Consider the following 18,130-nt stretch of genomic DNA (forward strand, 5'->3'; position numbering starts at 1 on the left):
ACATGCACACGTATGTTTATTGCGGCACTATTCACAATAGCAAAGACATGGAATCAACCCAAATGTCCATCAGTGACAGACTGGATTAAGAAAATGTGGCACATATACACCATGGAATACTATGCAGCCATAAAAAAGGATGAGTTTGAGTCCTTTGTAGGGACATGGATGCAGCTGGAAACCATCATTCTTAGCAAACTATCACAAGAAGAGAAAACCAAACACCGCATGTTCTCACTCATAGGTGGGAACTGAACAATGAGCTCACTTGGACTCGGGAAGGGGAACATCACACAATGGGGCCTATAATGGGGAGGGAGGAGGGCGGAGGGATTGCATTGGGGAGTTATACCTGATATAAATGATGAATTGATGGGTGCTGACGAGTTGATGGGTGCAGCACACCAACGTGGCACACGTATACATATGTAACAAACCTGCATGTTATGCACATGTACCCTAGAACTTAAAGTACAAAAAAAAAAAAAAAAAAGACACATGCACATGTATGTTTATTGTGGCACTATTCACAATAGCAAAGACTTGGAATCAACCCAAATGTCCATCTGTGACAGACTGGATTAAGAAAATGTGGCACATATACACCATGGAATATTATGCAGCCATAAAAAAGGATGAGTTTGCATCCTTTGTAGGGACATGGATGCAGCTGGAAACCATCATTCTTAGCAAACTATCACAAGAAGAGAAAACCAAACACCGCATGTTCTTACTCATAGATGGGAACTGAACAATGACATCATTTGGACTCGGGAAGGGGAACATCACACATCGGGGACTATCATGGCGGGGAGGGGGGAGGGATTGCATTGGGAGTTATACCTGATATAAATGACGAATTGATGGGTGCTGACGAGTTGATAGGTGCAGCACACCAACATGGCACAAGTATACATATGTAACAAACCTGCACGTTATGCACATGTACCCTAGAACTTAAAGTATAATAAAAAAAAAAATTAAAAAAAAAGTAGCCTAATTCTCCCAAACTACGAGATAACAAAATTCATCCAAGTTTAGATAATCTGAATAGATCTTTAAGCAATAAAAATTGAATTTGTAATTTAAAAGCTCCAGAAAAACAAAGCACTATGGCCAAGATTTTACTAGAGAATTTTACTAAATATTTAAAGAGCACCAATTTTACACAGTCTGTGCCATTACTTTAAAAATGTTAAATTAAAACAGAGATGGCAAGGAGAGAAGGAGAGAAAGAGGAAAATGTTCGTGAGTTTTATGACAAGGTTTTTTTCATTATCAGATAGTAGAGGTTTTTCTAAAGAAACATAAAATACATATCTTAGAGAGAAAATAATAAATTAATAGATTATATAAAGTAATAAATGTCTCTTTTGACAAACCTTATTTTAAAACCAATTTTAAAAACAAATGGTAAGTAACATTCCATTCTTGTCTTGATGTTGTAACTGGTATCAAATTTACTCTATTGGCATAGACAGTGAAAAGAACTGGAGAAAATTAGAAATTGCATTGCAGGTCTTGAGTACCAACCAATGCCAACCAATGCAGGGTTATAATGTTGGAGAGAAGGTAATTACATAGGTAAGTTTCAGATTCACCTTAGATCTTCATGATAGCATTTTCCAAAATGGTGATGGCAATTAGAGCCTAAGCGGTGGAGAGCAGCAGCCTCACTAGGCAAATAAAACATAGAGTGCATTTGTGAAGCATAAGGATGCTTATTTGTGCTTAGCATTCAATCCATGTGATATGTTGTTTTGGTTGAAGAATATGGAGAAAACCAGCCTTAAACAGATATCTAGTCATAAAAGAGAGTAGTAGTTAAATAGCACTTTTAGATATTTGTATATACTCTTCAATTAGTCATAAACACCAAACAAATAGTAGTTTTATAAAGGCTTGTTGCAAAGTAAAATCTGAACATTTTATTATCTGCTGTTACACTGAAATCCACAGGATTATCTTGTATTTTGACTGAAACGTTTACCCATGCATAGTCTTATCATCATGCCTTGTTCATTAGGGGAAAAAAAGTTTATTGCTATGCAGATATTCCAAATATTGACATATTTCATTATATGCTATCTAAAAGATCACATTCATTAAAAATCACCACCAATCTCATTGGAAAACTCTTTAAATATCAGGAAGCTGTCAATCTCATAGTAGCAAACACTGTTTTTAAAATTTTCATTTTTTGCTTAAAGTTTTTATTTTTAACATGGGCAGCTGTTTTTCTTGAGCCCTTTTTTTGAAGCAAAAGGAATTTCTTTCAGTTTTGAGGAAATGTCTGCCAAATAGTTATGGTTTGTTTCTCAGACATTCTTTCAAGTAAGTGAATTTTTATTGAAGAAAAGCGAATTTTAGTTTTCAATTCAAATAATAGGACAAATGATTTTTCTTGAGATAATCAGTACACTTTAGTATGCAGCAGAAGTGCTTTATGCATACTTCACATTGTTTCACACAAACTGTCTAAGATGTGTAATCAAGATCAAGATTCAATGAACTTAATCATTTTCACTGCTTCATCAAGGTATTCTAAAGTGAAATTGTCATTTTTCCCTCATGTGCTAAGCAACAAATAATGACTAATGACAACTATTATTGTCTAATTTCACTGCCTTGATTCATACTGTGTCTCCATCAATTTTACCCACAATTGGTATTGTATAATCATCAGTATAAATACCAACACAGTGAAAAGACAAATAACTTTATAGTATTTTTCACCACTTTCAGAATCACTAGAATCCAGAAATAGATACACATATGCATAAGCACTTGATGTGTAGTAAAAGCTCATTACAATTCATATGGTCTTTTCAATAAATGTGCTTGGTCAATAAATATTCACATGGAAAAACAAACAAACCAAAACAAAACACCTTAACCCCATCTTTCACCATATACATATATTAATTTAAAATGTTTCAGAAACCTTGATATTAAACCTAAAGTAATGTTCTAATAGAAGAAAATGTAAAAACTATCTTTGTAATCTTCATATAGGGAAAAATGCTTTAACTGGATACAAAGCTCAGTGTGATAATTAAAAAGATTGATAAATTATACATTAAATTATTTTGTTTATCAAAGGGCAATATTAAGAGAGAAAAAAGCCATGAGATATTTGCAATATGTGTGATGAATTATAACAATATTTTATTTAAAAAAGTAAAAATTAATTAAAGTTCAATACAAAAATGGCTGAAAATGTTTGAGTTGATAACATCACAAAAGACAATGCCAATACAAAGGTTTCAATAGCATTAGTTATCAGAGAAAAACCAATTAAGACCAAAATGAGACACAAGTACACACCTACCCAAATGGCTACAATATCCACTCACTCAAAAGACTGACAAGGTTAAATATTGGCGAGGATGTGGATCAATTAGAATGCTGTTGGATTGTTGACGGAATTGTAAATTGATGGACAACTTTGAAAAACTGATAGGCATTACCTAGAGTTTAAAAATGTATATCCTATGAAACAACAATTTCATTCCTGGATATCTACTTAAGAGAATTGAGTGCCTATGTCCATCAAAAAGCATGTGCAAGAATGTTTAAAGCAGTTCTTGCAATAATACAAAACTGGACACAACACCAATAACCATGAAGAGTAGAAAAGGCAAGCAAATTTTACTATATTCGTGATGGAACAGTACATAAAATGTAAAAAAAAAAAAAAAAAAAAAAAGATTGAAACACTGAACATGAAAAAAAATCTCACAACCACAATTGGGTGAAAGAATTCAGAGACAGAAGAGCATATACTTACTATTCCTTTTATGAGAAATTCAAAATAAGCCAAAAGTCTATGGCTATGGAAGTCATACAGTAGTTAGTTACCTTTGGGTAATTACTGACTTGTGATGGCAGTGGGAGGGAGAACAAGATGAAACATTTTGGAGTGCTACAAATATTGTATATCGCAACCTGGATAGTGGTTATGTAGGTGTATACAAGCATAAAAATTTACCAAATCCTGCACTTAAGTTTGTGTGTGTGTGTATACTTTACTATGTACTTTATTGCACACTTTCCCCCTCAAGAAAACAAAAAGAGAAGAAGCATCAATGCCTAAGTAACTCAATGCCACAACATACCAGAAAAAAAAAGAGGAAAATGATTGCAACATATATGAAAAGAAAATGGTTCAGAATCTTAATTCACAAAGAGGATGTGAAACTATAAGAAGAAAAAGCAAGTAATGTAAAACCACTGTCACTGAATATGAAGAAATTAACATTAAGAAACCCAAATGAACAAACAAAATCTAAAATATGCAGATTTATTCCTAATAGACTCATCTTTTAAAAAAATTAAGATTTATTTTTTATAATATTATTATTGTTATTTTTGAGGCAGGGTCTTGCTGTGTTGCTTAGGCTGGAGTGCAGTGGTGCGATCTCACCTCACTGCAATCCCCACCTTTCAGGTTGAAGCGATTCTCGTTCCTCAGCCTCTCAAGCAGCTGGGGTCACGGGTGTAGGACATCCGGCTATTTTTGTATTTTTAATAGAGACGGGGTTTCACCATGTTCGCCAGGCTGGTCTCAAACTTCTGGCCTCAAGAGATCCACTGGCCTTGGCCTCCCAAAGTGCTGGGATTACAGGCATGAGCCACCACACCCAGACAAAAAATTAAGATTAAAAAATTGCATAATAGACTCTGTAAGAATGTCTAGAAATAGACAATCCAATTTAATGTTTATGGTAGTCAAATTTGATGCTTTCATTTTGGAGAAGATTGATCTTTATCTTTCAGCCTTGCACTTCTATACTTGGCGCTATCTGGCTGGCTGGTCGCTTTTGGCTAGCAATTGTCTTATGTATCCAAAAATAAATATACAAATATATGGCAACTTTGTTTGCCTGAGCAAACAACTGGAAACTGATTAAATGCCAATCAATAGAGGTTTGATCAAGTAAATAAACTATGAGTATCTAGGTATTCATTTAAAAATAATGAGCTAGATCTGTGTGTACTGACATGAGCTATTCTCAGAGATGCAAAGCGATTGAAGCAAGTTGCAAAATACTGCGTAGAGTATGATCCCAGTTTTGGCAAGGGTGAATAAACAAAACAGCTAATAGAATTTATTCTTGGACAGAAGAACATCGTCAGAGATAAGGAAGAGTCTCATTTTTCATTTTATATTTGACAGTTTGAATTTTCTTTTTCTTCTGAGATGGGGTTTCACTCTTGTTGCCCATACTAGAGTGAAATGGCATGATGTTGGCTAACCGCAACCTCCACCTCCCAGGTTCAAGCAATTTTCCTGCCTCAGCCTCCCATGTAGCTGGGATTACAGGCATGTGCCACCATGCCCATCTAACATTTTTTTGTTTTTGTATTTTTTTTTAGTAGAGACGGGGTTTCTCCATGTTGGTCAGGCTGATCTCGAACTCCTGACCTCAGGTGATCTGCCTGCCTCAGCCTCCCAAAGTGCTGGGATTACAGGCGGGAGCCACTGCACCTAGCCTGGCAGTTTGTATTTTCTAATAAAATATGTCACTTTTATTTGAAGAAATAGGGTGTATGAAATACAGGCCTTTTTTCTGGTTTATGTTTTTATCTACTGATAATTTTAAATCATCATTTCTAACATTCCAAACAAAAACTGAAGTTATCCAAAGATTTCATTAAGGAAATCTGGGTGTAAAGTGAATTACCATAAGAGAACTTTGTCTTAACATTAGAATTAGTAGTAAGATAGTGGAAGTTGGTTTTCTGTAAGGACTTATCATGTTAAATACTATTAAATGTTCAATACAAATTAAAAGATCACTTCATCATAAGTTACCATATCATGTTCAATACTATTAAAAGATCACTTTATCATAAGTTACTGTATCTGAGTCAGTTCTTAGTTCTTTCTACTCACTACCTGAGCTGAAATAGATTAAAATAATTAACTTTAGTTCAAAGACTAGTGAGAACGATGATTTGATCAATTCAAGCAGGAAGAGCTTAACAGAAGAAATTACATGCTCATGAAATCATTGGAGAGCTCCAGAAAGATGTTGTATCTCTTAAATTTAAAAACATTTCTGCTGTACCTGACATATGGAGGTCAGAAAGCTATTACTACAGTCACCATGTCTCCCTTAAAAGGGCCTCTTTCCTTCAAAAAGCTGTTGGTTCTCTAGGATGGTAAGTACAGCCAATCCCACTGCTTCTGAACACCCAAGGTTCTATAATCTTGTCTTCTAGCAGACGCAAGAAGCATGGTCTCCAGATCATTTCTATCTTCCCAGTACTAAGTGTATATAATTGTATATACACTTAATATACAATTGTATATTTTATATATATAAGTGTATATAATTGTATATACACTTTATAAATGTATACAAAGTATATATAAATAACCCTAATTGCATCAAGAATCCTAGCCTCAGGAGAGTTGTTAAAACACATCAACCTTCCCCATATTTGGGAGTCATTATCCTTGCTGCCTTTTCATGAGGAATTTTTTCCTTTGGGCTTTCTCATGGCTTAGTCCTCATCACTTAGGTATCTGCTCATATATCATCTCCTTAAACACTTCTCATCTGACATTATACAAAATATTAAGCCTCTTTGACTACCTTTTTTATTCTCTTAAACATTTTGTCTTCTCCATAAAATTTATAAATATTACTTATTTTTATTTAATGGCCATTTTTTTCTTTTTTCTTTCTCTAAGATTTATTTATGCTATAATCCAAAACAAAAGCATCAGGGCAAACATGCTTGGTTACAACTATTGAAATGTAGTACTTTCTTCTTTCTACAAGCTCTTGTCACTTTTGGAGGTCTAAAATGGGCTTGAATATTCTTTTTCAAAATATAAGAAAGTGCTATTTGTATTCTAAGAATTTAGCCAGAGTGTTAAGTAACTTTTAAAGGTAGAATACTGTATTTTAAAGAAGAGTAAAGTTACAAGAATTTCTAATTCCATTTAAGATCAAAGCCTTAAAATGATGCATAGAGGTGATGAAAGTAGACAGAGTAAAGAGAGAGCAGATGTTCTAGGAAAATAAGTGGAAAGAATAGGTAATAGGTGTTTGAAGTCAGTAGTACAGCTTCAGATTTTTTTTTAAAAAGCATCTATTAATATGTAAAAATAAGATAACATTACCCTGTTTGGAATACTTTTATTATGCCCAATCTGTTTTTCTTTTAAAAAGACTTTATAATAATGATTGCACTGGGTCTTCTAGAGATGATTTTCCTTATACTCAGTTATTTATTCATTTATGTATTCTACAAACATTTACCTAATACCTACTGTGTACCAGGTAATAACATTTTCACATTTCTAGAGCCCATTCTGCTGGCCAGTCAATGAATAATGAAGAATTAGAAAAGCCAAGCCTCTTAGAGATTTTTATCCACATATACCATTACTTACATACTGCCAGAAGTGATTTTGCAAAACCAAAAATGTTTCCGATTCAAACCAACATTTTCTACTAAACAGATTTATTTTATCAAGGTAGGTCATAACTGGTGAAGCAGAAATTTTACTAAACAGATCTCCTTTTGATAAATTTGCAAATTTCATGCTCTAAACACAAGATTCTATCTTATAATTACTTTTAAGAGATTTAACTTAAAATGCAAAATATTAAAATATGGAGATATTTTATTTTTGCTATAAAGTATCTGCAAAAATTAAATTTTAAAGGACTGACTAAGGAGTAAATATTCATGTGTTATATTTAATATGTTAAACTAGGCTAGATTATTTAGTACAGATCATATTAAAATATGTTCTAATTTTAATAAGCACACACATTTTTAAATATAAAATTAAAAGAAAATTAATCTACTGAAGTTGCAAATTATTTTTACATTATAAATCACTGTCTTCTATTTTTTCATCTAGTAAAGTTGAAAGAATTAGTTTTCTTCAAGACTACTCTTGATATGCATTTTTTATTAGATTCATGGGACCATATACTGTGTGACAATTTAAAAAGAAAAAAGGACACTATGTGACAGAATGGTTTCAGAGAAGCGTATGACTCCTGACACATTCTAAATTGGTTGCAAATTATAGTGTATTAAGATGCAACTCTCTTACATGACCTAATTCTCCCAAAGTTATAGCATTTCCTAATAACATAGAATTTAAGTGTTTTATAAGAGAAAGTGATACCATTAGTAGAAGGGATTATATATTAGTTTTATTAGATTGCAGAATTCTAAAGCATCATAATACACAAAGGGTCTTCAAAAGTTTATGAAAAATGCTTATCATAAAAAATGCATGGATTTTAAAATTTTGGCCATGAAAATAAACTCCTCCTAAATTATTATAATATGTCTGAACACAATGTAGTTTGAGGCACTAAAAACGATGAACAATCCATTTGCAAAGAGCAACAGAAATTCTGATAACATTGAAGAACAAACATCAAATTTATGGTGAAGCTCAAGGTGGGAAGAATAGCAAAATCATTGTTGCTTTATGAAAGGTTTATGAGACCAACACCCTAAAGAAATCAGTAGTTTACAAATGAATAAGTCACTTTAAAAGGAACGAGAGAATGTTGAGGATGAAGTTCACAGCAGTAGACCATTCACAACAATTTATGAGAGAAAAATGATTGCCCATGCCCTAAATGGAGGACCCATGATTAGTAGCAGAAACAATAGCCAACACCATAGACATCTCAATCCATTCAGCTTACACGATTCTGAATTCTTACTTAAAAACTAAAGCTAAGCAATCTCTCCACTCAGTCAATGAATGCCAAAACTGTTGCACTCGGATCAGCTGCAGACAAGAGGAGAGCTTTCCATGAAATTTTAATCTAGTGGAATCAAGATTCTGACGCATTTCTTCAAAGACTTGTAACAGCATATGAAAGATGGCTCTACTAGTATGATTTGGAAGAGAAAGCACAATCAAAGCAATGGCTACCAAGAGGCAGAAGTGGTCCAATCAAAGCAAAAGCACACCAGTCAAGAGCAAAGTTAATGGCAATAGATTTTTGTGATACTTAAGGCATTTTGCATGTTGCCTTTCTTGAGGGCCAAAGAATGATAACATCTTTTTTTATTATGAGAGTGTTTTCAAGAAGTTAGCCAAAGCTTTAGCAGAAAAATGCCCTGGAAAGCTTCACCAAAGAGTCTTCCACCATCAAAATGCTCCGGCTCATTCCTTTCAATGAACACAATAAATTTTGTGGGTTTCTAGATGGGAAATGATAGGGCAACAGTATCCACCTTATAGTCCTGATCTGGCTTCTTCTGACTTCTTTTTGCTTCCTAATCTTAAAAAGGACACCCATTTGTCTTCAGTTAATAGTGTAGAAAAGACTGCATTGACACTGTTAAATTCCCAAGACCCTCAGTTCTTGAGGAATGAACTAAATGGCTGGTACCATCATTTACAAAAGTGTCTTGAATTTAATGAAGCTTGTGTTAAAAAAATAAAGTTTATATTTTTTATTTTTATATTTTCATTCTATTTTTTCCATCAACCTTTCAAAAAGTGTTCTTATATTAATAAAGCATGTATGTTTTTACCACATTAGGCTTAATATATTTGTTCTAAAACACTTAAATATGCTTGGTCCTCAAAACATCCACTGAACTCAAGTGACCTGCTTAGACATTTTGAAGAATGTCACAATAGAATATGTATGTATAGTGTGTATATGTATAGACATATATATATATATATACACATTATGTATGCATATATAAGAAAAGATATTCAAGTATATTAGCTTTATAATCCACTTTCTACAATGTGATTTAACTAAAAAGGGAAGCTATATAATAAAGTCAATATAAATAATAATACAAGGTTTATGACAATGTGATATAAAACACTTTTTTTGTTTGTTTTTTGTTTGGGGGGTTGTATTGGAAGACTCAATGTTGTTAATATTCCAATCTCCCTCAAATTAAATCCATCTATAGATTTAATGCAATCAAAATCAAAATCCCTATAGAAATGGACAGATTGTTGTAAAATTTATATGGAAATGCAAATGACATGGTATACCCAAAGCAATTTTACAAAATAACATTTTGGAGGACTCACTACTTGATTTCAAGACAATATACTTTTGTATCCTTTAACAAACCTTTCTATCCCTCCATCCCCACTGACTTTCCCAATCTCTAGTATCCTCTGTTCTACTTTTTACTTCTATGAGAACAACTTTTTAAGGTTTCTGCATATGTATGAGAATGAGTGGTGTTTAACTTTCTCTTTCTGGTTTTACTTAACATGATAACCTTCGGTTCCATCTGTGTTGCTATAAATGACAGGATTTCAATCTTTATATGGCTGAATAGTATTCCATAGCATCCAGACACCACATTGCTTTATCCATTCCTCTGTTGTTGACACTTGGGTTGATTTGCTTTATTTTCATTTTATTTTATTTCATTTTAAGTTCCTGGATACTTGTGTAGGATAAACAAATCTGCACATCCTGCACATGTATCCTGGATTCAAATCCTGGATTCCAAGAGTATTCATGTATATGCCTGTGTATTTCTTGTTCTTTGTAAAATACGTTTGCTGTATTTTTCAAACATTTTTAATTTTTGAAGTAATTTTAGAAAAGTTATCAAATAGTGAAAAAAAAAATCCAAGTACTTAAAACAGTACTTAGATTTTACCATCTCTCTTGGTAATTGATAGATAGCTGGATAGATGGACAGACAGTTATATTCATTGATCCATGACTTTCTTCTGTATAATGTGAGATTAACTTGTAGATATGATATCCCTTTACCTCTAAATGCTGAAATGTCAATTCTGTAAAAGCAAGAATATTATCTTACACAACCTGAGTATTATTATCAATATTAGGAAATTTTTATTAATACAATGGTATTATTGACCTTAAAGACATTCTCATGTCATTAATTGTTCAAATAGTGACCTTTATAGTCAAAACAATCAAACTACATACAATATATATTTAATATATATATATATATACACACACACACACATATATATTATATATATATATTCTGGTCCAAGATAGAATACAGGATTGTTTCATTGAGTTTGCCTTTTATTTTCAAAAATATTTTTTAAAGATACATGCTTCTTTAAAAAGCATGCACAAAAAATCTGCATTCCTAGCAAATTTAGATATATTTCTCGGGTTTTATTTGTTTATAAGAATTTTAAGAAATTTTATACCCAACATTTTTCACAAGACCGTGTAATTGGAAGAATCTAATGTGATGGGAAGAATAAAACCAGCCTCCCTACCACAGGATACAAAGTAGTAAGAGAATTTTCTATAGATAATTTCCATGGTTCCTTTTTAGTGACAACCTGAATGACTCCATCAGATGTTAGGGCATCAAGGGGAAAATACTAAGTAGCAGTTAGGGGAAGAGCAAATGGCAGATAGAAACTCCACTTTCCCAGCATATCTAAAGGAAAATAAATATTGATGGGGAGACAGTAAGGTGGATAATTGGGGTAAAATATATCACGAGCATGTCCACATTTTGTTAAATAATATTTCACAAGGTAACCTTTTACATATATTTGTACTGCTAAATATTCAATTATATAGATTAGCCAATTTGCTTTAGTTAGGTATTTTGATTGAAGTCTCTCCTATTATCAATAGGAGTATGATGAATGTATATATACTCTGTATTTAAATCTTTGTTTTCTCTATAAATTTATGCAAGTGAAATTAGTGAGTAAACAAGAACACAAATTGGCATTTTGATAAAAGTTTCCAAACTGCTGTGCCAAAAAATGAAGTATCATATACTTTAATTTTCAATCATGAGTTGCTAAAAACATTGAGTTTTTTCATGTTTATTAAATATTTATATTTCTTTTATCCTGAATTTACTATATGTTCTTTGACAATGTTTGCTAACTTTTAATAAGTAATTCAAAACAGCCCTTTATGGAGTATTACTAATAAGACTTTATAACATCTGTTAGAAATATTTTCCCATTTTATTATCTTTGAATATTCTTTATTATATATACACATGTTAAATTAATGTAATGAAATATGCCTTATGCTTTTAAATCTTATCTCTCTGTGCAAGAATTTTATTTTAATAAACTTCAATAACAGCTTGTTTGAAATTTTGAAGGTAATGCTGTTCAAAGGCTGTACAATTCCAAGTCAAACAAAAACTCATGAGTGAGGAAAAGGTGGGATTTTTTTTTCCTTAGAATCTCCTTTGCTCAACTTCTGGCTTTTCACGATCAGAGATAAATTGACATCTCTTATATTGCCTTGCCCTTTGTAAAGTCTAGAATTTTCATAATAATTTTAGATAAATAGTGATCACTTTTTAACGTTTTTATTTTCCTGAGAATTCCACTTGGCATCCATCAGTCAAATTTGATGCTGTTTCAAATGTGTTTATATAAATCATAATCTGTTTTTCCATAGATATCATGACAATATAATTTATTATGTAAACCAGAACACTTTTGAAATGGAAAATAGGCACAATTAAGAATGACACCAGAAAAACAGGCATAAACTTCATCTTTCCTAACCAAATGGGACTTACTGTTATTCAAATTATAGATGTTACAAAAAGTTTAATGGTGTCAGCAAATGTAAGTGTTGAGGACACAGATGTTTAAGATTTAGTTCTTGGTTCCTTGGTGTCAAGAAACCCAGTCTATCCAGGAAGACATAAAAAATAATCACCCAAAAACAGGGTTTTGTGTTTTGTGTTATGAGAGGCCTGAACACATTAGAGGTCCATCATGGTACTAAGGAGAAAGGAGATGCACAAAAGTGTTCCTCAGGAAAGACCACGAATGTTTTGCTCTTTGCTATACATACTGTTCATTTTAATTTTTTTTTTTTTTTTTTTTTTTTTTTTGAGATGGAGTCTCGCTCTGTCGCCCAGGCTGGAGTGCAGTGGCACGATCTCAGCTCTTTGCAAGCTCCGCCTCCCAGGTTCATGCCATTCTCCTGCCTCAGCCTCCCGAGCAGCTGGGACTACAGGTGCCCTCCACCTCGCCCAGCTAGTTTTTTGTAATTTTTAGTAGAGACGGGGTTTCACCGTGTTAGCCAGGATCATTTTAATTTTAAAATTTATTTTTGTCATAAATATGCTTTCTCCCTTTTCCAATAACTTTGATTCTGTTTCTAAGACTAACACCTAATATGTCACCTCTTACAGAAAGACTTCTTTGATTGTCTCTCTCCTCTCTCCTTTCTACGGTCTAAGTGAAACTCCTCTTTAGGTGAGTATCTAGCCTACCTATACATACCCACATCAATTTTACTGACATAATTACATTCTCTTAACTTGTGATTTAGTATTTTCTTCTAATTTAAAACAGACCCATATTGCAGAACTAGAACCCAGCAGGTGTCTTTTATCTGAATATCTCCAACACCAAGAAAAGCACCTTTATGTGTTCATGTTTAACTGTTAATGAAGGTGTTCAGTACACTTGGTTTCAGCCAAAAGACAAGAGGTTATATATGCATAATTCAAAAGTTTCTCTAGCTTATGTGTTGTATTTTCTTAGAATTTGAGAGTAAAGAATATAACCTGCTAATCTAGCCCTTCCAGCAGTACAGATTTTATGACAGTAAAGATTCGTAAGTGCCATAGTCCTGATCATATCAGTTTACTTCTCACAGTGTAGCCCCCAAAGTCAATCTGTCATTTGTGACGTTACTGTTCCTAGTATTTCAGGTAAAGGGCTTAAGGTTATCATTTTTTAAAAAAATGTATCTAATAGAAACTTTGTGAAACCTATTCTTCTCTACTCAGGATTGTGCATTTTCCTCATGTTTCTGAAAGAAGAATCTCAGGTTACCTTGCTGGACACAGCAGTATATCTCAGAGCCAGTGGAAGAGATATTTAAGGAAAGATAAAACACTTCTTTCACCTATCCAGAACACAATGTGCCTCCACTTCGCCTCCCACCTCCATGGCAATTCATTCTCAGTCTCCATTGCCTCTCTCCAATCTCAAAATTTCAGAGTTTTCCCAATCTCAGTCCTTGGATCTCTTCTGGATTTCAGTCTTTCGGTCACTTCATTGTTTCACGAATTTGAATATATTCTATATGCTGACCAACTCCAAAATGTGTATCTCTAGCCCAGTTCTTTTGTCTTAATTCAAGACTAACACCTTCACTTTAATGGTTAATACATATTTCACATTTAATACCCCAAAAGTAAATTTTTACACATCTTCCAAAACTACGTTTACATTCCCCACACTAACAGCTCCCCACCCCCATTTCAGGAATAAGAACTTTACTCTTGCAGTTGCCCAGGCCAAGAAGTTTAGAGTTGTGCTTTACCTCTTACCCTCAACATTCCTCAACATTGGCACAGCTTAATCTTCTAAATGCATACATATATCAACCACTTCACTTTACCTTCCCTGGTAGCACTCTAAGTCTGAATTACAACTTTTCAGTTGGTCTCCATGATACCACTCTTACTCTCATAGAGTCAACAGGAGAAAGACTTAAGTCAAATCATGCCACTTCTTTCTGCAAAATCCTCCAGTGGCTTCTCTTCACATTACAGTAGAAACCCAGTTGCTTATAGTGGCAAATGAAGGTTCATATGTTCCAATAACCACTCTGACTTAATCTTTGTTTCTATCACCTCCCTCCCATTACTCCATGTCATCGCTACTGGCCACAGTGATGTCCTATGAGTAGATGAGGGGGGACAGCCCTGCCTCCAATCCTCTGCCTTGAGTGAATGCTCTTTCCTCAGATGTGCATAAGGCTCATGTTCTCACCTCCTTCAGATCTTCAAGAGGCTTTCTTTGAAGCCTCCCTTTACCAAAACACTGAGAATTCCAACTACCACCTCTCCACTCTCTGCCCCCCTCTGGATTTTTTTTCACCATTTATTATGTCATCATTTGACATTTCAAATTTTACTTTTATTTTTAATTTTCTCTGTTCCTCAATTATGCTGATATTTTTGCTATATTCAAATTCTAGCATCTCTAATATGCTGTCCAATAATATTTGACAAATGCTGAATGAGGCTTTCAGTTCTCAAATCACACTGTGTACCTAGTCTGAATCAATGTTTATATTCAAAGCTGTACCTGAAGCCAGCCCTGTATCTATTTTAAATCAAAAAACCTTCTTGCTGACTTTTTTTGTCATATGTATTATGAAAGTCAAGAAAAGATCATTGCTTTATTTTACTTGCTGAATTTGAAACAATGTCTAGGTTTATAAAAATCCTGTGAGAGCTTTCCCAGAATAATATTATTGGCAGAGAATTCTTTAAAATATTAAATTTTTATCCATAAGCTTGTATTGCCAGTATTTTTATAGACAACAAAAGCTGTGAACTATAGAATGTCGTGTGCCACAGAGATTCTAAAATTAACTACTAAAATTAATACATTGAACTTAGACTCAAAGAGCTCTGAGTTATCTTTGCTAGGTGGATTAGGTCAAATCTACTTCAAGGCTAATACATAAATTATTAAAGTATTACCAATTGGTAATATTTAAATTATTAAATTAGAATTTAGGGGGAGGATAGCAGAAAAGTCACACAATATGGTTTAAGTGAAATTGCAAATAGCTATTTAAAAAACCCTCTACCAGGTTTTGATTACCACCATGGTTAGTGAAATTTTGATCATCTAGAGAATCAAGAAATTAAAGTGATTTTATACTAGATAGTACATTCCAATGTGTAGAAGTGTTTCTTCACATAATATCCTAACTGCAATTAACATTTGTAATACTGAAAGCTGGAACTTATGTATAATCTAATCTTTTCTAAGGCAGTAATTTGCTTTTTTTTCTCTGATTTATAGATATGTTTAACTGCCATGTTTCTGTTACAATAACTACTAAAAAGTTTTCAGATCTATAAGCATCTGGTGGGCAGAATTGATCACCCAAGGGAAGCATCCCTTATAGTTTTTCCCTTACTGAATTTCAGGAAGTCCCAGACAATAATTTAAGAAAGAACAAATACTTTCACTGTCCAATTCTTCAGAATTTGATTGGACAACTTTAGTTGTCCAATAGATCAATATTTGACAGCCCTTTGTGTCTGTTTTCCTAGAAAATCATTATCACTAACCTCTTTGTCTCTATTTCTTAACCATATCTAAACAGTAAAAATGTCTTCCCTAATGTCTTAAATAGAATTTTAGACTTCTGACTTATGCCAGTGGAAATAAAGGGTGTTTATTTAATTTTTTGTGCTCCTACTCAATCTCACATTACTTAACAAGCTACAACCTAAGATTTTTCCATTGAATCATCAACATTCTGGGCTCCATCAGGATTTTAAGCATTATCCTTCATATCTCAGAGAATGGATAAGCTCCACCTAAATTCTCACTATATTATTTTAAGAAGTTCTTTCTGAATAAAAACTTTATACCAGGATGTTTTAGGTTCTATACATACATAGGTGAGTTAGGTCTAGCTTGAATCTCAAGGAGTTTAAGACTACACACTACTTTTGTTTATAAAGCTCTTTCACAAATATTCTTATTTAATCTTTATAATGACCTTTTGATATTTTACAAGTAAGCACATTATAGTTAGTGAATAGACCATACTGAATTAAAATGCTCCTTTATTTTTCTACATTAAATGCTACTTTAATTTTCTACATGAAACATTTTTATTATATACAAGTATATATAGTACATTTCCTTAAAAATTATACTATATTCACAAATAATATATGCATAAAAGAAGTTGGTATTTAAAGGTATACAGTATCTAAAATAAATGATGGATATCTATTTGCCTTTGATGTTTTCACTTTTTAAAACAATTTTTAAAATAATGGGAATAGGCCGGGCACAGTGGCTCATGCCTATAATCCCAGGACTTTGGGAGGCCGAGGTGGGCAGATCACGAGGTCAGGAGTTCGAGACCAGCCTGACCAACATAGTGTAACTCCATCTCTACTAAAAATACAAAAATTAGCCGGGCATGGTGGTGTACGCCTGTAATGCCAGCTACTAAGGAGGCTGAGGTAAGAGAATTGCTTGAACCCGGGAGGCAGAGGTTGCAGTGAGCTAAGATTGTGCCACCGCACTCCAGCCTAGGTGACAGAGTGAGACTCAGTCAAAAAAACAAAACAAAACAAAACAAAAAAGGAAATATATTAAATTGATAAGCAGTATTATATGTATATATGTCTTGTTCTTTATTTTTTGGTAACCATTTTATTTCTAAAGACAAATTAGGTCACATAGATCTATCTACAAGTGACTCTGCTGCAACAGGAGTAACTAACATATTCCTCAACCTCCTGTAGTCTATGACAATCACTTCCCAATAAATTAGTAAGCAAGTCTCAACCAAAGTTTTCCCAGACTGCTTTCCACACAAACGACATTATTCTGAGTGTCTTAAATACATATCCAATGCAAGAACATTTTAATGTCAGTGTTTTTATTAAGTAATTCAAATGAATCATAACTTGTGCTTTCCATATGTATTACCCATAATGAGCAATCTATTAATCTATCAACATTTATCTATAATTAAACTATCAATCTGTATTTTTTGTAATTGATAACATGTAAATAAAAGTAAATTACCAGAAAGTTAAAATCATTTTATTGGCAATTTTGCTTTGTCATATACATCAAGATAAAAACTGTCAGACTGTACTAGATTCATAGACAATTGTTTTGGGGTTAAGAGAAAGCAAATTTATGGATTGTATAAAAATTATAACAAAAGTAATTTAAAAAGAGTAGATTTGAAGTTGTTTTGTCACCAAAAGGCTATAAATATTTCATTGTGCTATAAGTGAATATATACAGAATTTATAAGTATGTAACATACCTTCCTTTTGACATATGTGTGAATGTGTGTGTATTTATGCATGTGTGTTTACATTTGCATGTGAATCTTTCTTCTTTTTGCTTTTCTTTCTAAAAAGAAGGCCTTTTATTTCCATACAACCAAATCTGTGTTGCCATGAAATGAAGGATTAGGCGATTGGTAGTGAGATCTTGATAATAGCAGTGAAATACTATGATATTAAAGAGGAAAGTTCTTTTGAAGGCTTAGCCAAGATAAACAATGACCTTGAGAAGCTGGGGTTTCAATGTAAGAAAGACACCACAGGCGCTCCTGTTACTAAATGCCAAGTAAATACAGAT

Source organism: Piliocolobus tephrosceles, chromosome 11 (assembly GCF_002776525.5).
Source record: "Piliocolobus tephrosceles isolate RC106 chromosome 11, ASM277652v3, whole genome shotgun sequence".
Lineage (NCBI taxonomy): Eukaryota > Metazoa > Chordata > Mammalia > Primates > Cercopithecidae > Piliocolobus > Piliocolobus tephrosceles.